The 27,045-nt window shown below is 47.2% G+C and overlaps 1 protein-coding gene across 5 annotated transcripts in view; it reads left to right on the forward strand.

The window, feature by feature from the left end:
- The first annotated feature begins 302 nt into the window (after positions 1 to 302).
- Positions 303 to 27,045, forward strand: part of VRK1 (VRK serine/threonine kinase 1) — a 71,964-nt gene continuing 45,221 nt past the window's right edge. Inside the window, exons 1-2 of one of the 5 annotated variants that reach the window (XM_045823003.1) lie at positions 303 to 397; positions 26,163 to 26,283. The gene's annotated coding sequence lies outside the window, so the exon portion shown is untranslated. Of the gene's footprint in view, positions 398 to 828; positions 950 to 26,162; positions 26,284 to 27,045 lie in introns of those variants that run through there. The other 4 variants (XM_045822999.1, XM_045823002.1, XM_045823001.1 and 1 more) reach the window with 4 other exon arrangements.

Raw genomic sequence — 27,045 nt, forward strand, 5'->3', positions numbered from 1 at the left:
AATAAGTCAAGCCGCTGCGAACACTAGCAATAATTATTTCGGTGGTATGGCCTTGAGGCGTACAGCCGCTGAGCAGGACCGAGTCAGAGCATGTAAACCACATTTCCTAGGCCAGAGGGACTGTGATCCTCTTCGGTCTGCGAAAGACTCCATTTCCCAGCATGCAGTGGGAGCGCGGGCCCAGACCTTCCGGCATTTTGAGGGAGGTGACTGAGCCTGAGCAGGCTCCGCCCCGCTCCGCGTTCTCGCTCGCCCCGCCTCTCCCGCTCACCGCCGAGCCAATGGGAAAGCCCCATATTGGGGAGTGCGACGCGGCCGGCGCCGCAGCGGAGTTGCGAGTCGGCGAAAGCGGCGGGAAGTTCGTACTGGGAAGAAGGAGACGGTTCTGCGGCTCGAGGTAGGGAAGCTGCGGGCGGCGCAGCCCGAGAGCGCGGGCGCCGAGCGGGGGCCACGCAGCGGGCTCCCGGGTGCTGGCCCGGCGCCGGGCAGCCGGGCGGCGGTGACCTCGGGCGGCCGCGACCTCGGGCGGCCGCGGGGGCTGTGGGCGGCGCGGCGCGCGCGTCTTCTCCACCTTGGTCTCCGTGAGTCCGGGCGGCGGCCCCCTGGCTGGCCCCCAGGCTTGGCGGCGCGGCCTGTCCTGGGCGCTCGGGGCCAGTCTGAGAGATGGGGTCTGTGCCAGCCTTGGACTGGCGAGTTTCCTCTGCTGTCACGGGGCTGACGCGCTGGAGAGTAAACAGAATAGATGCAAATACGATCCTTCGCAGGTGCCGAAAACTCCTGTAAAAGGAGGACAGGCGATTTTGGGCCCGGGTGGTGGGGGCGAGGTGGGGCATCTCGGAGCAGGTGACGTTTGACTGCAGACCTGAGAGGGGAGAAGGAGTCTGTCCCCCGTGACGATAGCTTTTGGGACCTCACCTGTGCCTGTCTGTCCCCACCTACATCCGCCCGGGTGAGAGCTCGCCCTTGAGGGATGGGCGCCAGGCGGCAGGGACCCGAAGGGTTTTACGAGGGATTTGCGGGCCCCTCTGGCAGTTCCTCCTCTGGTCTTCTATCTCCGTAGCCGGCAGGGCGGCACCCTGTGTTGATGCTCCTGTCTTAAAGGGCAATGAGCAGTTTTTCCTACCGTCGGGAGAGCTTTTGGGCCCTGGTGTCTCATACTTCTAGGTGACTTGGTTAACCTCAACATACACCACCCGAGTCTGTGGGGAGAGAGAGAGACAGTGACAGAAACAGACTAGGTTCCTATTGAGGACAACCCATTTTTCTAACTTCTGTATCAAGTCAACCATTTTTGCCTTTCTTTCTTATTAGCGGCTTTCTTTCTTATTCTGTTTCCTCCCCATCTCCCTTTTCCGGAAGAACTTGGAAGTAGCGGTTTTGCTATTGAGAGGGTGGTGCTTTTAGGGAACTCTTGCAGAGAGTCTTTCATTAGTTTCCTTTTTCTTTTTTAAAACTGGAATTGCCCATCTGTTGAGTCTGAAATTTGTAAGAGTAAAAAAAAAATTGGAGAGCGGCATTTTATTTTTAAGAGTTCAGAGTGAAGATACTTTACTTTTTATGGCATGCTGAGCGTGATACTTTTGGGGGAGAATTTAATCTACGGTTTTAGAGGGAAGCAACTGTTCTTTATATAATCATTGTATTCAGGTTATGATTGTGCTTGTTCAAAATGGCAGGTAGTAATTGGAGTTAAATTTCTGGGTAGATAAGGTTATGTTCATCTGCCACCTCGAGAAGGGAATGCAACCTAAGTAGCTCTGTCTGCTGAAGCTATCACATGGTCTTCCTGGGCGTCTCAGCATTGCTGATCACATTCTGGGCTAGTACAGTAGAACAACTTGAGTTTGATAACAATAAACTTGTGTTCAGCATTACTGTCAAATTAGCACCAGTATGTAGTGCAAATGGTATCCAGTTCATAGCGTGATGGCTTTCGACGTTCAGTGCTGCAGAAATTACGAGAGGACATTTGTTAAACAAATGAGATAATGGAGTAATGTGTCAAGTAGAGAACCTGGCATGTGGTCAGGTAGTAAGTGCCTAGGAAATGGTGGTATGAAAAGCTTACCCTAAGTTTTATTCCAGGATGCAAGTGTAGAGTTTAAAAATAACGGCAATGCATCCAAAATGTTGACAGCTCCCAAAATGAAATCTTTTGAATAGGCCAGCTATTTTTTTTTTTAAAAAAAAGAACTAATGTGAAATAATGATAAATAACATAAGTGAATGTCTCAGATGTCTAAAAGAGAAAAAACAAGATTTTTATTTTGACAACTGTATTTTTTTCCTTAAAGCCATTCCTACTAAGATGTAATTTACCATGAATAGAATTTTGATTTGAAGAGTAAAACTTACAATGAAGCAAAACCTTACAGTTTGCCTTGTATCAATTGAAGGATGACTCCTGAATTCATACAAATGTGCAAATGCTGATACCTTCATATTCCAGGCAGTGAACTTACTGGGAACTAAATTCTTCCTCTTTGTGTATGTGTGTGTGGGTGAGGCTTTCAGGAAAGTTGCTCTTGGTGGGTTTTGAGAATGTGCTGGTAGCTGAGTAGAACCAGAGAATATTTTTCAGACTGGTTGGAACTTTGACTTGTTTGCTGAGGTTGTTTTCAGAGTGAGCAGAAAGGGACTCATCTGGTCCCCGGGTGTCTTGTGCCTACTGTGTGTCCAGAAGTGCTAGGTGCGGTCTCTTCTTGCTGTCCTAGTGTTTAGTTGAAGCAAGTTTTCTTTGTTTGAAATGAACAGAGGGCACTCTTTTTGACTGTAGTTGTCTAGCATCCAGCACACAAGAAGCCAGTAAGTGTGTAGGACACATTTGCAAAACTGTATTATTACTGATAAAATAGAGCAAATGAGGAATTTTGGATAAGGGTGTAAGATTAATTTAGAAAGATGACAGAATCCTGACAAAGCGGTCAGCTCGGTGGTGTAGCCAAGATGTGTTTTTACTCCAGGATATATTGGGCTCTTTTGACCAAAACTTCACTTAGTGGCCATTGTAAAGATGCATAGAAGGTGGTGTCCTTTATGCTTACCCCCCCACTCTCGCACCCCCCCCCCCGGCTCCTGAATGTATTCAAGTACCTAGCATTCTGAGCTTGCTGTTTTGTGTTTATTTACTTATTTTTTTTAAAAGGTTTTGTTTATTTTAGAGAGAGGGGAAGGGAGGGAGACAGAGAGGGAGAGGAACATCTAACCTGCAACCCAGGCAAGTTCCCTGACCCGGAACGAACCACGGACCTTTCACTGTGGGGGACGATGCCCCACCAACCGAGCCACACTGGCCAGGGCTGAGGTTGCTGTTCTGTAGTAATTTCATGCACTTTCCCATTATTCCTGCTCCCTCTCTCCCGGTGTTGTAAATCTTTGCACTCAAATGCAAGCATGTTCATTATTCTTGTTCTAGATGATGTATGGGCAACACTTTAAAAAAAAAAAGCTCTCTAGAGAGAGATGAGGTGTGCCCTCCTCCCTGGTAGGAATTAGATTTTTAATATTCACCAATAAATACTAATGACAAGAAACTACTTTAATAATATTCTTCAGTAAACTTATTAAGAATTTTATTAGCCACAGCATCAACTTTGTCAGCTGGGAAAAATACGTCGTGAATCATACTATTTATTTAGTCTTCACGAAGGCACAGGGATTTTCATGATTCTCGGCAGTAACTCCTGCCTGTCCACAGGTCCGTGGCGCATAGGAAGGGAACCAGGACTCTGGGATTTGAAATGATAGACACTGCTCACACTGCCTGGTGTTTAGGATGAATATTAAACACACACCGAAATGTTTATCTGTAAGCCACGTAAGTGGGAAGATATGCTAGATGGAAGTCATATAATTAAACTGCAGGGTTATTACTTTGAGATTTGGGAGTGTTCTGTTATATATATTTTTTTATTCCCACCGAAATTTAGGATTTCTTTAAATCACAGATGCAGACAACAAACCAAGTAGAATTAGCAATACCTGCGACATGGTCGCCAGTAGAAACCATGGACATGTTTTACATCACTTTACTGTTATCGTGGGGTCTTGAATATGCTGTGCTCACCGGTTGTCGCACACTGCTGAAGCGAATGCCGGCTGTGTTGGGAAGGCACGTGTGTCTTGTGGAGCCTAGTGTCCGGAACGGCACAGTGGGCCCCTCCAGGGGCTAAATGAGAGCCGGGCAGTCATTAGGAGCAAGGAACGCACCATCCCACTGTGTTGGGGGCTTTAGAATTTCTTCCTGTGCGTTTATTTAGGTTTCCTTGCAGACCAGCATTCTTGCTGCTGTTTTCCTGTGGGGCGGAGAGGTTTCTCCGGACCCTGCTCCTAGTTTCAGGAACGCAGAAGAGACTATCTGTCTAAGTGTCTGAGATAACTACAGCTTTATTTCGGGTTAATTACTTTTCTCACACTGGCTTTCCAAGTAACAGCTGATCAAGTATTGTTTGATGGTACTGTGTCTAAACACATTGTGATCATATTTCACAATTCTAAGTGCTGCAAATGACTGTTAAACTTTTGGTTTTCATAGATTGTCTGGAAGACAAACTTTTACTCTTTCCAATGGCAGTGTTGCTTCCTTCCACATTTTATTGCAGTTTACTGTATAATATGGCAACAGCCGTCAGCATACACATTATATCTCATAAATTGTTTGAGGATAATAAGTCTCTTATTTGTGAATCAGGAAAAAGGTTTTATACATATTTTTTGAAAACTGAGATCAGGTTATAACACTTAAGGCTCAGTTTTGTTGTTTTTTTTTCAGGCTTTTAGGAAACATTTAAGAAATTGTGACTTTCAAATATATATTACCTCTCATGTTACTGGTGAGAATGTAATATGGTACAGCCGCTTTGGAAGTTAGATTGGCAGTTTCTTAAAAAGCTAAACATCTGCTTCACCTACAACCCAGCAGTGTGCCCCTGGATATTCATTCTAGAAGAGTAAAGGCTTTTATTAACACTAAACCTGTACGTGATGTTTGTGGGGGTTTTGTCTGTAATAGCCAGAAACCAGGAAAAAGCATACATGTCCTCCAGTGGGTCAGCGGTTAAATAAAACGTGGAATAGCCATGAAATGAAACACCGCTCGTAAAAAAGGAGCCGACTAGTGACACATGCATCAGTCTGGATGGAGCTGAAGGGCACGGTAGTGAGGGAAAAAAAAAATTTCAAAAGGTTGTGAGATTGTAGGATTCCATGTCTATAACATTCTTGAAGTGACAAAGTTATGGAGATGGAGAACAGGTTTGTTTAGCCCCCAGGGTAGGGCTGGGGGTGGGGTGTCCCTGTGAAAGGGCAGCACGAGGGAGCTTCTTCCGGGTCACAGAACAGGTCTGTGTCCCAGTTGTTGTGATGGTCACACGAGGTTTTACACAACACAAACAGAAAGAATGTACGCACTGGAATTCAGTAAGTGGTTTAATTACTAATGCTGTGTCAGCACAGTGTCGTGGTTTTGGCAGTTGCGCTGTGCTGGTCCCAGGATGTCTGCACCGAGTTTCATTGAGCCGTTCCCCCGCTGACGACGCGTGGGTCGTTTCCAGTTTCTGGCTGTTCCGTCCGGTAAAGCTGCCGGGAAGACTCATGTGCAGGTTTTCGTGTGAGTGTAAGTCTTCGTTTTTCAAGGGCAAACGCCCAGCAGTGCAGCTGTCGGGTCGTAGGGTAGACGTCTGTCTGACTTCGGGAGAGACTACCGTGCTTGCCTAGAGCAGCTGTGCCGTTTTCCAGTCCTGTGGTCGCTGTGTGAGGCGCTCAGTTTCCCCGAATCTCTCGCGGCGGCATTTGGTGTGGGCGGCGTTTTTTGTTAGCCATGGTAATAGGCATGTAATGGTATCTCATGATGGCTTTAATTTTTATTTCCCTAACAGCTAATGATGTCGAACATTTTCATGTGCTCATTTGCCATTAATACCTTATTCGGTGACTTGTCTGTTGAGATCGTTTACCCACTTTGTAGCTGGACTGTTTTCCTATCGTTGGGTTGAGTGTCCTTATGTGTTCTAAGTACAAGGCCTGTGCCAGACCCGTGCTCTGTGAACGAAATCTCGGTCTGCGTCTGTGTCTTGTCCTCGCGCGGTGTCTCGTGCAGCACAGGAGTTTTTACGTGCGAGGAAGTCTGACTCGTTTGGTGTGTGGGCGTGTTTTCGGTGCCCACGTTTCAGAACCCTTCACCTGACCGGCACTGGGAAGAGGTCCCCTGTCGCTTCTTCTAGGTGCTTTTCCACTTTATGTCTCACATTTAGATCTAGGATCATTTGGGGTCAGTTTTGCATAGAATGTGGGGTTTAGGTCGTGGTTCTTTCTTTTCGTGTTGCCTGTGGGTGTCTAGCTATTCCAGAATCATTTGTCGAAAAGATGGTCCTTTCTTTGCAAAATTATCTTAACATTTATTTTAAAAAAAGTTAGTTGGCCATACGCTGTAAACTGCGCACAGAGTGAGGACAGGAAATGAGTAAGCCATTAAGTATGAAAATTAGTACAGATGTATGAAGGTACGGCACGGCTCGAGTCTGGGTAGAAGTCAGCACACCATATTTGCCGTGTAACGTGTGCCCACATTTTTGCACGCATTATGCATGGGATTGTTATACTCTTGGCATATAATCATTATACCATGTATGATGTGCATCCTTATTTTTCCCTAAAAAATTTGGGCAAAAAGGTGCGTGTTGTACACGACACAGTACAGTAGTTTTGAGAAGTGGGAAAACATTCAGAGAACAGCTGAGCAAAGACAGGTCCTAGAGAAAACAAGTAAGAACTTGCATTCTGGCTGTTTGGGGGCGTTACTGAGTGAAGGGGAGGGAAGTAAAGGGAGGGGGGTTGGGTCCTCAGTCTGGAAAAGTGCTGGGCAGACAGCAGAGTTTATCATCGGTTTCGGTGGCTACTAGGAAGGTGCGGCGGGTCCTTGAGCAGGAGACGGTACGGTAGAAATGACACGCAAGGTGAGTTGTGGCCACGTGTGGCGGTACTAGGTTGGCTGGACGAACAGGATGTAACCATGACCCTTAATTTGACTTACAACTTTGTGTAGCGCAGGTTTTTCAGAAAGCTGAAAAGCTGGCATCTCTTTTGAATATTAAGTTCCTCGTATTTTATAAAAGAATAATGGTAGATTTTAGACTTTGCCACTGTGTTCAGTGATAGATACTGAGAACTCTACTGGGCTTTTAGACTTCTTCATATTAGTGCTACTTTTAGTAAGTTGTACATGTGGGGAGAAGAGTAATTAAGAGGGTTTTTTTTGGCTCATTGTTCATGTGGATGACATTTCTTATCAGGCCTAACAAGGGTCCAAGAGGTGAGCAACTGAAATGATAAAAACAGGGTTGATAAATTGGTCCAAAGAGGAAAAGTTAATGGAATCACTTTTATTTATTATGGCAGAGAGGAGACTCGGGGGCTATTTAATCAGCGTGCCCTGATTCTTGGTATGAAGAACTAGCGGAGAATGATGATGGCCAGCTGTTCCTCAGCGCCACGGAGGACTGGATGAGGACAAATGGCTCCGCAGCAGCCCGAGGTTTCGGTCTCAGGGAGGCACGCTCCGGTGGCAGGGGCGTGAAGAGACCGCACGCCAGCGACCCGCAGGACCCCTACGGTGGAAGGGGAGCCTAGGCGGGGAGAAGAACGTTGTAGTCGGGGTGGGGGCGGCAGCCCTCGCTCCACCCCTCGGCCACTGTGACTGCGGCGCTCCGTTTCTTTTTTCTGAGCGCCTACTTCCCTGAACAGGTTTCTTTCCCCCGAACAGATTATCCTTTTTTCCTACTTATCTCCGGGAATCTTGCTTGGTTTCTGCTTTCTTTTGTGCATTTAAATGATTATCTTGGATATAGATTAGATTTGTCATTTAAAAAATAACCACTCAACAAATAGAACTTACTTAATGTCAGATAGACTACTAAATGTCTGTGCATTTCTACTTTCTAATTTAGAGCATGGAAAAGTGTATTATCCAAATAAAAAAATCAATGAAGACTTGTTGAGTAGAGGATTCTACATGCGTAAGAGATTACCATGCTGTGTATTAATGAAAGATTGGCAGTGTGAAAAGTTTTAGACAACCACTTACTTGTCTTCAAAGTACTGTTTCTGTTTAATTTAATTTTCTTAGTCTGATTTTTTTCTACCATTCTAGATCTTTTTCCCACTGGAATGTTGAATTGACCAAGAATACTTCACTTGATTGCAAGCCTTTGGTATTACCACAGAAAATTTGCTTTTCTGCAGAAGAGCAAGCTCGTATAGTGCTGTGCAAGCTGCCCATTTAAAACTATCATTGCTTGGCACCTATGCCCTAGTGACAGTTTGACCAACATGTGAGCAGGCACCGTGCCATCCCGGCAGATGGGCGTGAGTGTCGGCAGCCAAGAAACAATGTATCTGCATCCAGTGTATTTGTTAAGGGCAGGATTCCCAGTCGGGGATGTTCAAACGTCTGTCCATCCCGAGCTTTCACGCCTGTGGATAAAGGGATGTCATCATTAATCTCCGCTTCTGACTGAGAGTCCGTGGGTGTGTAAGAGCTTCTTGGCTCTTCCAGAAGTGGGGCAGTTGGGGACAGTCAGGATAATTTGTTCTCTCCTTCGTCATAGGACGGCTTCAGATAACCCTTCCCCCTTCTCCTAGCCAACGAAGTTAGCAGTGAGTACAGACCTGTTCGGACTTTGTCCTTCTACTTTCAGCTTATGTGCGGCTTTAGCTGTTTTCTGGAGAGCAGAAGCTTTGGAAGCCATTTAATATGTATGGTTTGGACGGTGATGTATACACTTGGGGTTACGTAGATCTGAGTTCAGACATTGACTGCTGTATGACATTAGGGCAGCCTGAGTTCACCTTCAGATCAAGACAGAACAATGCCTGTTTCATAGGGTAGCTGTGAGAATTAGTGTGAAGTGTGTGCATTAGTCACTTGATCCAGCGTCTGGCCCGCAGTCTGTATTCAGTAAACGTCTGTTATCATCACTGTCATCATCGCTTTAACATCCCTGTTTTTCTCTGGAGAGTTATTTGAAACAGATAATTTTTTTTTAACTCATTTCCCATCTTTCTTGAAAGTCATGTACCAGAATGCTTGCAATGACAGGGACCTCTGCCTCGAGCATTTTCATCCAGGAGACTAGGGACATTTTAGGTTATTTTTTGTTCTGGAGGGTTCTCCGAACTTTAGGATGTTCAGCATCACCCCTGGCCAGAGGACAGAATCGTCTTCAGTTGAGAACCACTGCTCTAGAGAAAGCCTGTCCTGTTTTTAATGAAGTTTTGACTGTTAGTTAAGTTCTTGTATTGAGTGGAAGTCTGCTTTTTTATTTTCCCACCCCGTTCTCCCTCCTGGAGACACGCAGAAAAAGCCGAGTCCCTCTCCTACACGCCATTTCAAGTGTGCGAAGGTGGTCATCGGGTCTTCTCACCGTTCTTGGACTGAAACGTCTCCATCCAGTTAGTAAGCTCTTCCTTAGAAGGCGCGATTTCTTGTCAGTTTACCACATTGGGGGCTTTCTTTGATCCAGCTCCATTTTTAAACGGTCGTGCCTAGAATTGAATGCAGTGCTTGGGCATGGCTCTGGTTCTGGATACAGCACTTTTTTCCTGTGAATATAGGAAAGAATATTACTTTCTTCTGCGTACTGTGTTCTTAATATCAGCTGTGCCCTTCCGATGACCATATCATTCAACCTAGAGGTGACCAAAGCCCCTTGGTTTATTTAAACCGTATCTTCTTCAGTCTGTTTTTATGCATTAGTCTTGGGGCCACACCATGAGAGCTGATGTTTATCCTGTTAATTTTCTTTTTATTGGATTTAACTAAATGCAATCTTAAATCTTGGTCAACTCTGAAATTTCTAGTTCAAAAGTACAAATAGGTATTGATGATGCACTCAACTGTGATTGAAAATACAGGAGAAAGGGTGTGTGTGTGTGTGTGTGTGTGTAAAGCAGGTGGAGGAGGGAAGCCCGGGGGGAACCCCCACACTGGAATCCCAATATTATGAGCAGCAAAAGCAGACCAAGGGGAGGGTGGGCGAAAAGGCCGGGTGGACACGGGAGGCGTGTCTGGGGAGGTGGGTGGCTGTGTGTGCAGGACGCAGGTGGATACTTGACTACAGCATGAACGGGACCTGCTTTCTGCTGCCTGCTCCGTGTCTGGTTGCCCCAGGTTTAGCCTTCAGTCAGCGGCACTGCTGGTCAGTTATACCTGACAAGTTGGGGTCGTCCTTCGTGTCTCCTTTGTACCCTTGCGTCTACCAGGTCACCAAGTTCTGATTAATCTTTTTGGAGTAACAGCATTCATCCTGGAAAAAGTGCACAATTCTGAAGTGTCTAGCTCAGTGATCTCTCTCTCTCTCTCTCTCTCAACAAGGACTACCCAGATCCAGACACTCACTGACTCCTAGCATCCCGTAGCTCCTCCCACCCTGTGCAGCCACTCTTCTGACTTCTGATACTTACAACTCAGTTTTATCTGGTTTTGCCCTCATATGTAAATGGAATTATACCCTATTTACTCCTTTTTACCAGGATTCTTTTATTCAACATTGTGTCTAAAATTCATCCGTTTGTTGCATGTGTTTGCTGTATTTTTTTAAATAGCTCTCTAGGCCTGGTTATTTATTACTGCATAACACGTTAGTTAGTTGTGGTTGTTGATCACTGCATGAATGACACAGCGCTCCAAACTGGGTGGACCGCACAACAGCCATCTGAGTCCGCTCACGGGCTCTGGGTCAGCGTTGGGGCTAGTTAGGGTGTGGACTCCTTAGCTGCCCCTTCACTCACACATGTAGCTGGGGTGTCTTGAAGACCAGGCTCATCTGGATGTTGAACACCTACGTTTATTTATTTTTTAAGTGGCTATTTTATTTTTCCAGTGGTGTATCTAAACCACAATTTAAATGGAGACACAAACTCCCACTTGAAACTTGCTTTGCGTCTGTGCAACTTTGGAGTCCCTGGTGAACGGTTTAGGTCACGGTCAGGTCTGGCTGCTGAAGGGCTGCGCTGGGGCTCATGGTCCTACACGACCGGAGGAAGGTTAATGAGTGGAGCCAGAGGCAGAGGTCCCGCTGAGGAGGAGAGGGGGTTCAGGAGCAGCAGGCGAGCACGGTCTCCCTGGCACTGGATAAAAGCGCAGCCACTGGGAGGGGAGTCCTGCAGTCGAGTTCGGGGCCCTTGGGCTGAGGCCGCGAGCTCAAACCGGACACTGCACATCGCACATCCTTCAGTGCGCGCGCCTCCTGTCCTGTTTTGGGAATACGCCTAACATCTCGTTCCTGGCGCTGCTGTCGCTTTAAAGGAGGCTCTGCCCTGGTTGCAGATTTTCCACGAGGCCTTGGGTTTTCACAGCATATTGGCTGGATTCCCAGGGGAAGCTTCCGGAGAGTCGTTTATTCTCGTAAGTGACATAACGTCACATGCGCTGGACCCTGTTGGTTGAAACAGACACCAGCCTGCCTGGATTATCCAAGGGTGGGGAACGTCAACTTCATATCTTCAAGGGGGGTGTGTCAAAATATAGCTGGCTGGTTTTTAAAACTACTACGAATTCTATGCCACAGTGTGTGTATCCATTCTGTTGTAGATGGATATTTGAGTAGTTTCTATTTGTAGCTGCTGTAATCATTCTTGTTCCTATCTTCTGGTTTACCTGTATTCATTTTAGCCTGGCATCTGGCTAAGAGGAGAATGACTGGCGTAGTGGAAGTGTGTCTTCAGCTTTAATAGGTAGATACCGCCAAACAGTTTTCCAGAGTGGTCGTACCAGTTCTTATTCCTACCAGCGGAGCGTGAGAGGCCCAGGTGCGCTGCACCTTGTCTCTGCTTGCTACTGTCAGTTAAACATGAACAACTTTGTCTTTAGACCGTCTGTGGTTGTGTGGAAGAGCTCCTTGTGGCTTTAATTGGCATTCCCCTGATAACTAGTGGCTTGGGCTCCTTCTTATACATTGTTAGCCATTGAGTATCCTGTGTTGTGAAGTGCCTGTTCAAGTCTTCTGCCCATTTTTTTACAAATTGGATTATCTCTTTTTACCTACTGAAATGTTGGGTTTATTTTTATACATATGTAACGTGTACGATAGGACTCTTTATCTTATATAGACAGAACTGCTTTACTAGTATACACAGCTCTTCCCTTGCATATTTTACCTAACTGTATCTCGGAGACCATTCCCTATGTACAGGAGGAAACTGGAATATCTTGTACTGTAAAGTAAGATAAATGTTTTATTTTATATTTTTAAACAACAGTGAGAGCATTGGGGCCATGGCGGAAGGACACAGTGGCCGCCTGGAAGGGCTCTGTTGCCTGGTGCAGAGGGAGAGAAAAGAGCGGTGCTGGGGGTTGGGCGCCTGCACGGAGACCATGTGGTTCTCCCGTTGGCTGCGCAGCCCCCCACGGCACACTTCAGACCGGGGGTCCCTGAGCACCTGTGACTGAGACAGAGCACGAGTACGACCGAGTTGCCGTGCCACCCTCGGAGCACGTGGTCAGAACGAGTGCCTGCTGCCCCCTTCCCCATTATAGCTCCGCCTTCCTTCCGGTCTCCCCTTCCTGGGAAAAGATTTCGTGAGACGCCCAAACTTAGAAACGACCCCACTTTCTGACAGCACCCAGTTTAGAGAAAACCCTGCTTCGCTAGGTCCTCCCCCAAGTTACTCCCCCAAAGCCCAAATGCTGCAGTAGATTCTTTAGGACCTCTTCTTACTGGGGTGTCCCTCTGGTCCCCGTGGTGTGTGTCCCCCCAGCTTGTTTAACTACGAGCGTGTTCTTGGTGGGCTTTGGCTGCAGGGCTCTGATGCTGGAGCCAATGCGAGCGGCAGCAGCAGCAGCAGCAGCAGGTGATGGGGGGACTGGTTAAGCGACAATGTAGGGACACAGTCAGCAAAATTCCAAAGGTAGGAAACTTTACAGAACCAATGACCAGGGGAAGGAAAGAAGTAAAAGAGGAAGATGGCATTTGTTTATTAAAAAGACTCGAAGACGCATTGGCCAGATGCAGTGACTAAAAAATCAACTACAAGAAGACATTTTTGGGGACCATTCAGATTTGAACATACGGTCGTACATCAGTGCTCCTTGGTTTTAGGACTCGTCGACCCTGTACTTGGCTGCATTTGGATTAAAAAAAAAAGTGTTTCCGCAGCCAGAGCTTGCCCGAGGCTAGTCGCGCTTGCCAGAACTCGTGTGTGTCACGACACAGCTCTGCACGAGAAGACGCCTCAGTGTTTGGTGCTCATGGGTTTCGGCGCTTGTCACGACTTCTGGAGCAAATGAATGACAAGTACCAAGTGGCCTCTGTATCTTATTAGATGTTGAGGGATTAGTATTAATTTTGTTGGGTGTGGCAGTGATACATGGTGGCTGTGTTTTAAAAAAGTACCGGTCAGGCCCTGGCTGGTGTGGCTAGGCTGGTCGGAGTGTTGTCCTGTAGACAGAAAGGTCATGGGTTTCATTCCTGGTCAGGCTGGGCATGGACCTGGGTTTCCATTTAGGCCCCGTGGGAGCGCGCCCGTGGGAAGGCACCCGGTCCGTAGGTGCTTCTCTCGCTCTCCTCCCTCCCTCCCTCCTTTTCCTTTCCTTTCCTTTCCTTTCCCCACGCTCTAAAAAAGCAGTCCTCAGGTGGGGATAAGGAAAAAATGACATGTTAGAAGGATTCACGTATGAAATGATGTGATGTCAGCTTTGGTCTAAAATCTCGGAGGCACCAGAGGGCTGGGGCGTGGAGGAGACAGGTGGCCGTGTGGGGGCCGCTGCTGGGGCGAGGAGCTGTGTTGGGGGGAGCAGGGTGCCCTGCATCACTCCCCTGCTTCGCACGTAGTACCTGCAGCCTCCGCTGACCTGGGTTTCCTAAAAGCGCTCTGTGTTTGTCCGTGCATTTGCCTCTCCATGTCACGTTTTTATCTTTTTCCTCGTAATAAAGGGTTTTTTAAGTACTAAGAAAATTAAAGGGTTTTGTTGTATGTTTCGTAGACATTTTTTACTTTTGAGTTTTTATTTTTTATCTGGAGAATTTTTATTTGATCAAATTTAGCAATTTTCTTTATATTGTGTTTTATTTTGTGTGTTGCTTAGAAAACCTTGTCTCAAATTCTGAAAAGTTGTTTTTGTGTTTTCATCAAGAATTTTTTTAATGACTATGGTACACTTCTGCTAATACTTCGGTTATTTGGTAATCCTAATTTCCTTTTAGAGTATTTAGGAATATTCTCCTTTTGAGCTGTGCTGCAAGAGTGTGTAAGGAGGAATGCTGCTCAGTAGCTATTCCACATGAAGTTGATAGCGAGCACCCAGAGAGGTAACTGAACAAACAGTTGGGTAGTGTCTATGCCCCGTCCCACCCGGCAGAACTGATGAGAAATCTGCCATTCATAAAACTGAAAATATGCTGAATGTTATGTGAGAATATTAACAACACAGTGCAGCATTTCTAATTTGGGGAAATGTTTGCTTTACATAAAGAAACATTGCTTCCAGCTCTCCGCTGAGGGCCTCTGAGAGGGCCGTGTCACTGCCCTCTGCGTCCACGTCCGTCTCCCTCCTGCCCGCCCGCCCTCTCTGCTTTATTTCCTGTTCTCAGTGCCTAACCTCCTCCCAACCATCAACAGCCAGGGCATCTGATGAGAAAGGCGAGCATTGTGATAGTTTTTTAAATGTCCGCATAGGCTGGTTCCCCGGGGTTTGTAAGAGACGTGTATGTTTGAGTGTTTCCACGGACCCAGGTCCGAGAACATTGTGAAGATGATGACCTCATCAGATCAGGCGGTGCCTTTAGATGCAGGCCGGCTGCCTCAGGTCGGGGGGCGGGGGGGAAGCTGCACGGAGGCTTAGCAGCTGCCTCGGTTTGCTTCCAGAGTCCTCACCTCCACACTTGCTCCCCTCTTAGGAATGGTGCCTTTGCATAGGCAGAGCAGGAGGCTTCTAGTTCCTAATACGGGGCGGGGGAACAGATAGAGGAGCGCACTTCCTGCAGTGTCTGCCTCACCGCTGGTTCCTGGACTCCTGGTAGGACTCAGGGGTGCATCTTATACCCTCTGCATCAACCCTCACGAGGAAGTGAGGAGCGGAGGTTCCACGGAAGCCTGCCACGTTGAGGGGGTGGGGGCAGTGAGGATACCGGGCTTGTGTTTGCAATTGGGCTGGTGTGCTGTGTGGCCTCAGGTCTGTCATTTAAAGGAAATGAAAGTTGGAGAGTATGTTTGATACTGTATTTAAAAATTTTTATTTACTATACCAAAAATCTATTGTAACATTGATCACTTTCCTAATACAAGTAAAAATAATTATGGCTAGGAAGAAAGTTTTCTTTTCGGGAGGTACTCATTTCCTTTTTCAGAGTTAGAAGCGACAGTCTTCACCTAGTTCTTTCCAGCTTAGGTGTGAAAACATGAGGAGTGTGACAGTTGCTTCAAAGATTGTATCATAGTTTGAGTTTCACTTCAACTTTTCCAGGAATAAACCCATGAATTTATAGAACCATATTTCTCGAGGTTCACTCCTGTAATCTTGTGGTTTGTTGTGCTATATTTGACTCTTATTTCATTAATGTTATGAAAGTTACCATGTACTGTGAATGTTTCTCATATTTTTATTCATTTGCGTGGTTCTCTGAGTGAAACTAGGGGACTGATTGGGTGCGCCTGGCAGGCACTCACAGCTCACCTTCTGTGGCTCAGCTTTTTGTGTTAAATGCTCATTACCAACAGGTAATGAGTATATTTTTATTCTTGTGGCTGTTCTGTCTTGGCGGTAGGGTTTGCCTGGACAAAATGTTGTAAATATATGAAGACTGTCTGTATTACTGGGAATTGGCTATATAAAAGTGGTATTTTTCACATGATTTCTTTGCTCTACTCAAATGCATTAATCAATTTCTGATTAGCTGGCTCATTTGTAGAATTGTCTTTAGATGTATTGCTTTCAAATTGCTCCTGGCAAAATTTAGCAAAAGAGGTGATGAAGTTCTTTGTTGACCGATGGATGACCTCTTGTTTGATTTTATTCTTGAACTTACTGTACTTTGGCAGGAAGCCGCCTACACCAATACATGTAATTCTTAATCCCAAATAAGTTAGGAGTACAAATGAATGATTTTGGCTCGGGATACAATGGGATGGGAAATGGGCGACTTTTTGTTTTTGGTTCTTCCTCTGGCATTTATACACTAATTTGTATATTTTACCCAACTTCTAAGATGACTGGAGGGGACTCTTATTAAAATGATCCTTTCCAGGAGAGTTGTAAGTCCTAGAGCCGTTACACTGAAGTGAATGGCGCAGTGAAGGAAAGCACGCGCACCGGGCAGAGCACCCAGGTCAGCGGGCTGGCCCGCGCATCACAGCCTCTGCGGAGCGCGGAGGCTGGGGCTGTGCTGGGCGGGGCCTTCGTTGTGCAGGGTCCCCGGGCAGTCTGATGGACGGCTGCGATGGTGGAGTGCCGCCTCAGACGCGGTTCGGTTTATACTTTGGCGCTGCGCTTTCTGGCTCCGATGGAAAAAGAAGAAATAGGAGTCAGAGCTCTAAATACCTTGAAACCTTCCATCACTGGAAGAGGCAATTTGTCCTACCATGAAACTAAGAGTTCGATTTTATAGACGTCTGCAGCTACTCCCTGTCGGGGATCCAGAAGCAGTCTTTGCCTGGAGGGCTGTGTATAGATTCTCCAGTGCAGCTGATGACGTGGTCTCGCTGCAGCTGGGAGGCGGTGTGTCTGCGCGCGGCCGGCCAGCACGGCCTCCTGAGTCCAGGGACTGCATTTCCGTCGGTGTGTATTTCCAGCCCCTCGCACAGTTCCCGGCACGTGTTTCGGAGGTGTTTCATAAATGCCTTTGGAATAAGTGAGTTCACGTGTTCAGTTTCCTGGCGAACTAAATCGCCAAATCTAAAGATAGAGCTGAGGAACTCGAGAGGAAGGTGATTAGCATGTTTCCTTGGCCATACGACACTGGTGTTAATTGTTTCTGCTTGGCACTGAAGGCTTGTATTTTTCGGGGTACGGAGTAGTTTGTGTAAAGTTAAAAGAATATAAGAAAACCTCTTAGGTTATTCTGTAACTCTCCGTTTAGTGGCTAAAAGTCAGCGCAGTATTTCAGAAACTTGACATTCTTACTATTCAGGAAAGACTAATCCATTGGTTATTCCAATAGGACTCCACAGTGATAACTGGTAGTAGTTTCTGCCTGGCCCCTCCCAGTCTGTTCAGTGCGCCAACCAGGGGAGCTTTAGGGACGCAGGTCAGCATGCCGCTGCTCTGCTCCAGCCTCCCCACGGCGTCCCTCTGCCGAGAGGCAGAGTCAGTGTCCTAACAGCAGCCCGCGTGCCGGACGCTCCGCCGCATCTCTGACGGCAGGCCGCTGGTGCGCTGCCCTGGCCAACTCCCTCCCTGCAGCTGCGCCGGCCGCCTCGCTGTTTCTGGAACAGACCCGGCAGGGCCTCAGCGCCTTTGCACGTGCCCCTCCCCCAGTGTGGGATGCTCTTCCGACAGGTGACTGCATGGCTAGGTTCCCTCACTGTATTCCCAGGTCTTCATTTAAGTGTCACCTTCTCGGGAGGCTTTACCAGGTCATCTCTTAAATTTTAAACCAACCCCCAACTCTCAGTCCCTACTTTATTTTTAGTGTTGGACATAGCACATTTTAATTTTTTAAAAATTATGGCTCGGCAAGGGCAGGGATTTTTGTATGATTTGTTCGCTGCTTTATCCCATCTTCTAGAACCGCTCTGGCACAGAAATATGTGCTCAATAAATATTTGATGAGGAAATGGTAATGAAGCAGGCATTACACATTGTAATAATGTAGAGTTCTATGGGGTCAGTATTATTTTTATATTAAATTAAAAAGGGGCATAGCATTATAAAAGTTTTTATGTTTTCTGTTAAAAAGTTGCAAACCATTTACTCTAGTATAGTGCTACCGAATAGTGTACAGTTTAAGTGAAAGGAGAATAGGGTTTAATCCAGGGTGCCCAACCTTTTGGCGTCTGGGCCACGCTGGAAGAAGAAGAGTTGTCTTGGACCACACGTTAAATACACAGACACTAACGAAAACTGATGAACAAAAGAATAGTCCGTGTATACTTTTTGTGATATGTGTCACCACAGATAAGCAAAAAAGTCCTCATAATAACCCTAATTTTGCAGCGGCACTTTCAATAATCTTTTAAAGTCATCAAGCAGGTCCCAAATTTGTGATCACTGGTATAGAAAATGTACCTGTCTAAGTAATAAAACTTAGTATTGTTTTAAGTAAATTTACGATTTTGTGTTGGGCCGCATTCATAGCCATCCTGGGCCCCATGCAGCCCGTGGGGTTAATCCTCTCCTCTGCTTGTAGGAATGGAATTTGATCCCTTACAAACCCATCCCTGCCCTGAGGTGACGTTAGGGATAAAAGGCACTCAAAATTTTGGATTTGTATGAAGTTTATATAGTTTAGTCTATAGATGGAGTGGATTTTGAGACGGAATAATACATGTTAGCAAGAAGTATAAAAATGTAAGGACTTCAGTGAGACAGACATTGGTCTGAGGGAGAATTCTTCTTGCTGAAGTGTTCAGAGTATGATTTTTATTTTGATCGAGGTGTTGGGAATTGAAATACAGGTACCGTACCTGTTCCCAAAGAGGTATGTTCACGTTTTTGCAGGAGTCAGAGCCCTTGCAGCGGCCTCCGGGCACACACACTTGCTCCGTTGTCCCTCTGTGAGCTCTCTGCCACCTCCCCTCCTCCTGGCCCCGTGCCCCCACACCAGCTGCTCTGGCCTCCTGGCCCTTCCTCGGCTGCCTGGCGTGTGCCCCGCCGCCTTAGGGCGTGTGCTCCTCACCCGCTGCCTGGCCGCCGCCCTGGGCCCCGGGCGCGCACTCGCAGGGCCCACGTCCTCGCCTCCTTCCAGCCCTCGCCCAGATCTGACCTTGTCCACGGGCCGGCCACGGCCCCGCGGTGAATGCTGCGAGCTGACCCCTGCCGCCTCGCGCTCTGTCCTCTGTCTCCCGGCCCGCTTTACTTTGTCACTTTTCAGCGGGGCGCTACAGTCTTCGAAACATGAGATCATTTATCCATTATGTCCGTTTCTGTTATCTGCCCCTTTCTGGTGGAGCAGAAGTGTCAAAGGGCAGGGCCTGTGTGTCGTGCCCCGAGCGCCCGGAGCCGTGCTGGGTGCGTGGCGGATCATCGGGAAACGCGTGTCAGGGGACGAGTGAGGGAGCACACCCCCGCTTGTCAGAGACGCGTAGTTGACCTCGTTTCTTGGGGCGAGAGCTGGTCCTGCAGGGAGTGGAGCAAGCGCCTCGGAGGGGCAAGCTCTCACTCGGGGCTGCGTGTGTGTGTCCCCGTGCCCCTCCCCGTCCCCCTACACCTAGACTGTGTGTGGCCCACCCAGGAGGACGGAAACCAGGGTCTGGTACTGCTACAGCGAGGGGAGAGGGTTTCAGGAGGGGAGGAGTGAGCAGTTGCTGGGTGCTGCGACCGGGCGTGGTGAGATGACCGCAGGTGTCAGTGAGCTCCGCGCCCTCAGCGCGGGGGTCAGAGTGGACCCTGAGGTGGAGCGTGGAGGGAGGGGCTGCGGGGGGAGGGGGAGGGACATGCAGCTCAGTACAGACAGTTATTAAGACAAAGGGAGGAGACAGGATGATGGTAGGGGGGTTAAAAAGACATTAAAACTGGGTGAGGCGTGAGCGTATTTAAAAGGTGATGGGGAGGATCACCTTTTAATGTCTTTAATGTCACCGCGTGCGCGGGTGGGTGGGTGGCAGGTGGTTTGTAGCTTTGGGGCTTGGTAACGTAGGGAATTCCCACCTGAAGCTTCTCTGTTTTCGTTTTTGTTTTTTTCCTGTAAACTAGGAGGCGAGTCATCTTTTGAGAACTGTGAGTCAGGAAGGTGGATTCTAGTTTTGAGGAGAATAAACAGGGTTCGACACAGTCCTTGTGGAGCGTGGGAGGGGTTAGTTGCCGGACCTGTGGAGGGTGACAGCACCCACTGCAGCCGGGCGGTGTTCATCAAGGGTGAAGTTAGATGGCAGGGACTCAAAGGGAACAAAACACTCACACTCACAGAGAGTGTGTCAGAAAAACACACTTTTTGAATTCCTACCAAGTGCAGTGCACTGCGGGCAGTTTCTTTTCAGGGAGCTTATCAGCGTGCAGCGAACCTGTATCAGACGCCCTAAGAGGTAGGAGCAGTGCGGAAACCAGAGTCACGTCCGACCGCGGAGGAGAGGTGTTTGGGTGTGGAGAAGCTTCGGTGAACGCGGACCGGGAGGGCAAGAGACGGCTTCATACTGTGCAGGGGGAGACGGGGCCTTGTCGGTCCGTGTTCGAGGAGCGGGGACCAGTCCCGTGTGCAGAGGTGTCCTTGAGTCAGCGCGCCTGCAGGTTGAAGCCTCAGAGCCGCTCAGGATTTTAAAGGAAGCTCCGTGAGTCACAGGGCCCTCTCAGAGGAACTCGCCCGCACACCTGTCTCGGGGAAAATGTGTGACTCGGTGTCCGGTGTGTAACAAGCTTTGCACAGCGCTGTCATTTTCCAGCGGGGTGTGATGGGTTCGTAGCGCTCACTCAGTGTAAGTGGAATTGTTGGAATTGTTCAGACTTTTTCGTCTCTTCAGCAGAAGATTAAAAAAAGAAATTGCTCCAAATTTGAATCCAGGACTTGAAAAGTGCCAGTTGTCTAAATACAGTACCATATTGTGATAAATATAGCTACTGGAATTTAAAAACTCTCTTCACAACACTTTAATATTCATAGCAGAACTTTTTTGGAATGTTATCTGAAAAACGACCATTTTATTATCAGAGCTGACTATTAATTAGGGTATTGTTTCTGATATAAAAGTTGATCTACCACTGAAATTCTATTTGAATATGTATAGTTCCAAGCTTGCTTTGTGTATTTAATAACTTTAGTACCATAATCACTCTGTTTACAATTAAATTTTGGTGGATATGCTAATGTGGAGTGTACCAGTGAGTGATTTCAGCGCAGGGCAGTGCTGCTCTGCATGTTGATGTGCTTTTCCCTCGCGCCTGCGTTTCATCTAACATGGATGGGAAGGGCAGTCGGGTCATGTAGCAGGTTGGGTGTGCTGGCGCACTTTCTCCGGAGACATCGCTTGGCCCAGGTGTGCACCCTCCAGTGTGCTCTGCCCTAGAAATCTTGAAGTGGGTGTTGGGTCGTTTTTAGAAGAAACCTGTAATGTACTGGTGTAATTGTTTAATTCAAATTAGTATTTTAAATTCTTTTTTTAAAAAACTATTTCATTTATTTATTTTAGACACGGGAAGGAAGAGAGGAACATCAATGTGTGGTTGCCTCTTGTGCGCCCCCTACTGGGGACCTGACCTGGTTCACAGCCCAGGTGTGTGCCCTGACTGGGAATCAAACCTGCCACCCTTTGGTTTGCAGGCTGGCGCTCAGTCCACCGAGCCACACCAGCCAAAGCCTAAGTTCTTTAGAAGATTAACTAACTTACTGAAGCAAATGGTATGGTTATGTTGTCACAGTTTTTTAGCAGGGACTTCTGGTTTTAAATAATTATTTTCAGAAATCACCTGAAAAGGAACAAGGAGATTGAAAAACACAGATTTCATGTTCTCTGAAACTAGGGGTTTTACAGAAGTGACCCCGTCACTTGAACAAGAGGGGCTGCCAGACGCAGTGAAGGTCAGCTGGGGGTGTGGGGGGAGGATGCTGGAAAGAGGCACTCGGGTCCGAGACAGAGCTCAGACGCTGGCGGACTGTGTTCTCTGAGGGGAGCGGCGCGCCCCGAGGGGCCAGCAGTGAGCTGGGAGGAGGAGCGGGTGGGTGCTGGCAGGAGGAGGGCTCCAGGCGACCCGCTGGTGCGATGCAGGTGCTCCGCGTGCCCTGGTCCGGGTGCTTGTCGCCAGGGGTGTGTGCGCACGGCAGATCACTCGGTCTCGTGCCCGCAGTCAGCGCATGGCCTCCTGTCTTCTCATTCACCTTGCTCTGCCATGCTCGTGGGAGCACTCGACGTAGTGCCTGCGAGCACTCTTCCCTCTTCAGCACAGCGTTGGGCTCTGTCACTAGCGGGTGAGGGAGGGGCACGGCAGGGCGGGAGGGGCTTCTCTCGTGGTGCAGTGTGCTTGTTCTTTTCCTTCTCCGTCTTAGGCATGCTGCCAGCCAGGCTTCCTCTTCGTGGTGTTCTTCAGCACCCCAGTAGGCAGCTTCTTGCTCCCAGAGCACCCCAGCAGGCAGAGTCCTTTGGGCCAGCTCCAGCCCACTGGCACCCCGGAGAACTCTGCCACCCAGCGGGCGGAGCCGCAGCCTGTCCACGAAGGGTTCCTTTCTGTGTGTTCCCGGGAGCCTGGTGGGGGGTAACCGCCTCCTGCACGGCTAGCGCTCCCTTTCACCCCATTTGGTGGTGCAATACCTTGTACCGGTAGTAATTTTTACATTAGGTTTTCCTGTTGACGTTACTTGTGTATTTTTTATTTCCCGACTGTACCCTGACTGTCATAACACTAATGATTTATGTAAATTATTGCTAATTTTACATAATAAAAACAATGGAAAACATAAACATACGGCTTGATTAATTCTTATTAACACACTGTTTGAAGATACCAGGTTGGGATGTAGAGCATCACTCTGTCCCCAGGAACTTTCCTGTGCCGGCTCTGAGTCGTGTCCTCCCCAAGTGGCATCCTCCCCGAGTGGTGTCCCTGTGTGACTTCCGTCGTCATGGCTGAGTTCCGTCTGTCGTCGCACCTCACGGAAGTGGGGTCACGCAGCCTGTGGTCTGGTGTGTGGCTTCCCTTTGTGCACACTGTCTGGGAGGCTCACCGTCTTACTGTGTGTCTCTGTGTGTGGGCGGACCTGCGAGCGTCCAGGGTTCGGCTGTTTCGAACAAAGCTGCTGTCACCGTCGGTGCCCGTGTCGTGGTTGTGGTTGTGTCGTGGTCGGCCTGTGTTCATCTCTCTGAGGTCGGCATGCAGGAGAGCAGTTGGTAGCAGCTGCCTCGGGTCAGGTTTCACGCGGGTGCACCGGTCGGCGCCCGGGAACGAGGCCCCCTCCCGTACCCACACTCACGGTGTCCGGCGTTCACAGCTGAGGTCTCAAGGCCTTAGAGGCTCTGATCGTGTAAATGCTGTTTAAATCCTCTCTGTTGTGGTGAAAGAGGAAGAGCTTCTAAAGTCTTTTTATGAAGTGAGCATAATATTGAGGTCAAAATAGATAAATATAGTAGGGAAAACTGCAGAAAAATTTCACTTATGAATATTCATTTTATTCCTAAATAAAATAATAGCAAGTAGAATCCAGCAGCATGCTCCAACAATGATAACCATTCTTATGTATGGTTTTTTTTTTTATAGGAAGGGCTATTATTTGAATTGCCCTGTGCAAGTCAGTGGCAAACTGGCTATGTATGCCTACGTCTTTTATGTTTCTCAGCACTTTAACAGATGTGTTCTTTGGCCAGAGGTTTATTCACTCACTGTTATTCCCCGCCGCCCCCAGCAGCAGCCCGCCCTGGCGCCTCGGACTGTAGGGCCGGGAGGCCTCGGCATCTTCTTCCACGGGAAGCCCCAGGGTGAAGGGAGTTTCATTTAGGGTATACCTGTCTATCTAGATATCTATCTATCATCTAGATGTATTCTCACCCGGGGACATGCTTATTGATTTTTAGAGACGGGAAGGGAGGTGGAGAGAGACAGAAACATCGACGTGAGAGAGAAACATGGATTGGTTGCTCCTCTAAGTGCCCAGAGTGGGGACCCGCAACCCAGGCATGTGGGGATTGAACCCACAGCTTTTCACTTCAAGGGACGGTGCCCCAACCAAGTGAGCCACACCAGCCAGGGCCATTTAGGGCCATTTAAAAGAAGTAGTTTTGTTACATTGGCCTTTCTGTGGAGCAACAGAGAGTGTTTCAACGACTCCCTCGCATTCGTGTGGAACGGACCAAAGAGGGAGAGAGGTTCTCCCCCAAGCAGCAAGTTAGTGTCGTGTACTGGTTGAATGCATCTGTGTCTCTCCCTTTTTTCTTCTTTCAGTTTGTAACGACGCTGGTAATCTAGGACCTACATTGAACAACTTTATATGAACTTTGTGCTTAGTTAAGTTGGTACGATAGAAGCTCCTTGAACACTAGATCTCTTGAGGAAAAGAAAAAAATGGATAAACATTTGGGGAAAGCTGGATTCCCACTTTGGATTTTATTCCATGATAAATGTAGACAGATCAAAATTTGGCCAGCAAAATATGAAACCGTAAGAGAAAACATGGGAGGTAATGGAACAGAGTAGCCTGACCCGTGAGGAGGTCCAGGGGTGATGTGAAATCCAAAGGCTCAAGTCAGCATATGGAAAGGCGGATTAATTGGGAAGGCTGTTTGCAACACAGAAAGCTAAATTCCTTAATATAATGTGTAAGTGCCTCAAAAAAACAAGGGTATCAGTAGTTCAGAGGAAATGAAGTACAGATTTTGCTACGAGAGTCTTCTCCTTTCCCGTGTGTGTGTGTGTGTGTGTGGTTTCACAAGCTCGTGGAATATGAAAAGATTCCTAGTGTTGATTCTTTCAGGATTGCTCATTAGAGGAACAGGAAGTTTTTAATGTTTAAAACCCTAAACTAACAACACAGAAACCCTTATCAAGCACACGTAGACAATGGATGACACGGTGCTTTCATAAACAGACCCTCACCAGCTACTGTGCTGTGAGCTTCCCGGCGCCTTTGGTCTTCTATGATGGCCCACGTCCCTGTCTTCGCAGTTGCATGCTCAGGCATGCGTCCCTGAACACTAGCTTACATTTGCATGGTTTCGTTTTGGCTCACGAATGCCGTCTTGAAGTTTTTTTTTTTTTATTTTTAAATTTTATTTATTTATTTTTAGAGAGGGAAGGGAGGGAGATAGAGAGAGAGAGAGAAACATCAATGTGCAGTTGCTGGGGGTCATGGCCTGCAACCCAGGCATGTACCCTGACTGGGAATCGAACCTGCGACACTTTGGTTTGCAGCCCGTGCTCAATCCACTGAGCTATGCCAGCCAGGGCCTTGAAGTCTTTTTAATTCTTGTTTCCTCTCCCCATGTCTTCTCTCTTTCCTCTGCTGAGGAAGTGGATTCCACGTGCCGTGGGGTTCCCACAGTCAGGGCTGTGCTGACCGCTTCCCTGCCTCCTGTTTTACCCTGTTCCCTTCAGAGCCTGCGAACGGGTAGGCTTGGTCAGATGCAGGGTCTGAGGACGTTTTCTTCCCTTTTTGGCAAGACCGCTCCATGGGTAGTGCTGTATTCTTTTATCAGGAGGCATATAGTGCCTGGGTATCTCTTGTATTTTGGTGTTAGTAGCTGTTAAGTCTCAATGTCTGGATTTATTAATTCATTAGGAGGGAGAAATGGTATTAACCCAACCGTTCTTAGTCATTTATTAGCTGACATTTTTCTAAAAGGAGAAATTTTTCTTCATCTACTGTTGGTTACCCAGTGGTACAATTTGTATTAGCAAGAAAGGGGAAATGCTTCTATTACTCTCTAGAGGTGACCATTTGGAGTCTCTTACTGCTGTAAACTCTTGGAGTTACCCAGTTTATGCCTTAATCCGCTGTGGTGGTGATCCTTACTGACACAGACCGGCCCGTCTTCGGTCAGTGGGAACCTCTTTCACGCTGGCCTCTGGACACAGCCGACGTAACTGCAGTGTTTTGACAGCTTCCTCGGCGTCCACGGGCGACAGGTGTTCCAGGTCTGTCTTGCGCATTTGCAGCTCTTGGCCTGGAACCAGCCGGTTCTTCACCTCGTTTCTTTGAACAAGTGATGGTATTTCAAGAATACTGTTTGTATACTAGGGACGCTCATTGCTGCTGGGTTGGTTATTGTTTTCAAGCTTTTTTGGGGAATGGGGTTAGGAAATAAAGTGTGTGTGTATGTTTTTTGTAAAAGATAAGATGCCATCTGAGTTGAAAATATTTCCCAATATATGGCATTTTTAACCTTACTTCTGTCTTTCATCTGAATTCTCTTCCTTCCATGTTTGAATCCTGATTTTTAAGGATGCAGGGATATGATAGAATTGAAACATCACAGAATTACTCATTTGCATCATTCCACATTTGTGTATACAGTAGCCTTAGTTAACAAAACCCAGTAGCACCACAATTTAATTACTGGATAATGACTTTTTTGCACATGTTCTCTGGTTTCCACAGTTGTACTGCATCTGCACTGTCAGAACCTACACCCACTGTGTATTCCATCCTTTCCTTCGCTGCCTTTTGAGTCTCGGTTCTACCAGCGAGCATCTGCGTGCTGCTCACTGTCAGTTCCCGTGTAAGTCATTTTGGGTGTCTGAGGCTCATTCTTGGTAGATTCTCCCTTTTTCATGTTGATAACACTCTGAAGTCTTTATACTTGAAATTTAACTGAGCATAAAATCTTCAGCTTATGTTTCTTATCCTCAAGTCTTAAATAACATTACATTTTTTTTTTCTGGCATAAAGCGTTGCTGTCAAAGTGATGACAATCTGATTTTATTTTCCATATAAAATATCTTTTTTTTTTCTTGGCTTGGTTGCTCAACGAATATTTTCTTTTACTATTAAGTTTAGTAATTGTATTAAGCTGTATTTTAGTGATGGTTATCCTGGGTTGATTTTTCTTATGTATGTGATTTGGCCTTTCATTTTGATCTTCACATTATTTTTAAGTTCAGAAAATTGTTCCTTTTCCCTTTGTGTTGTCTTGTGTTTTCAGTCTGTATACTGTGCTCTTAGCACATTGGTATTGACCTTCACAAACTCACTGCATCACAATGCAGTGTGTGCATTCTGACTGATGCACCTTCTCCCTCAACTTCACCGAGCGACTCTTTTGTTATTAGGTAGCACTTAAAACTAAATATTTTCTTGAAAGTAATTGTATAGATCATTTTATTTATTGTTTTCTCTCCAAAATTAAGAGATAATCAAACAGGACTATAAATTAGAACGGATGTCCTTTGAGGTGTAGAATCAGTAGGAATTTAAGTAGCATCTGTATTGCATGGAAGCTTTCCTTGGTGAAAAAGGTTTTTGGACACTTGTAGGATTATAA

Source organism: Phyllostomus hastatus, unplaced genomic scaffold (assembly GCF_019186645.2).
Source record: "Phyllostomus hastatus isolate PE091 unplaced genomic scaffold, TTU_PhHast_1.1 phas_scaffold_501, whole genome shotgun sequence".
NCBI lineage: Eukaryota > Metazoa > Chordata > Mammalia > Chiroptera > Phyllostomidae > Phyllostomus > Phyllostomus hastatus.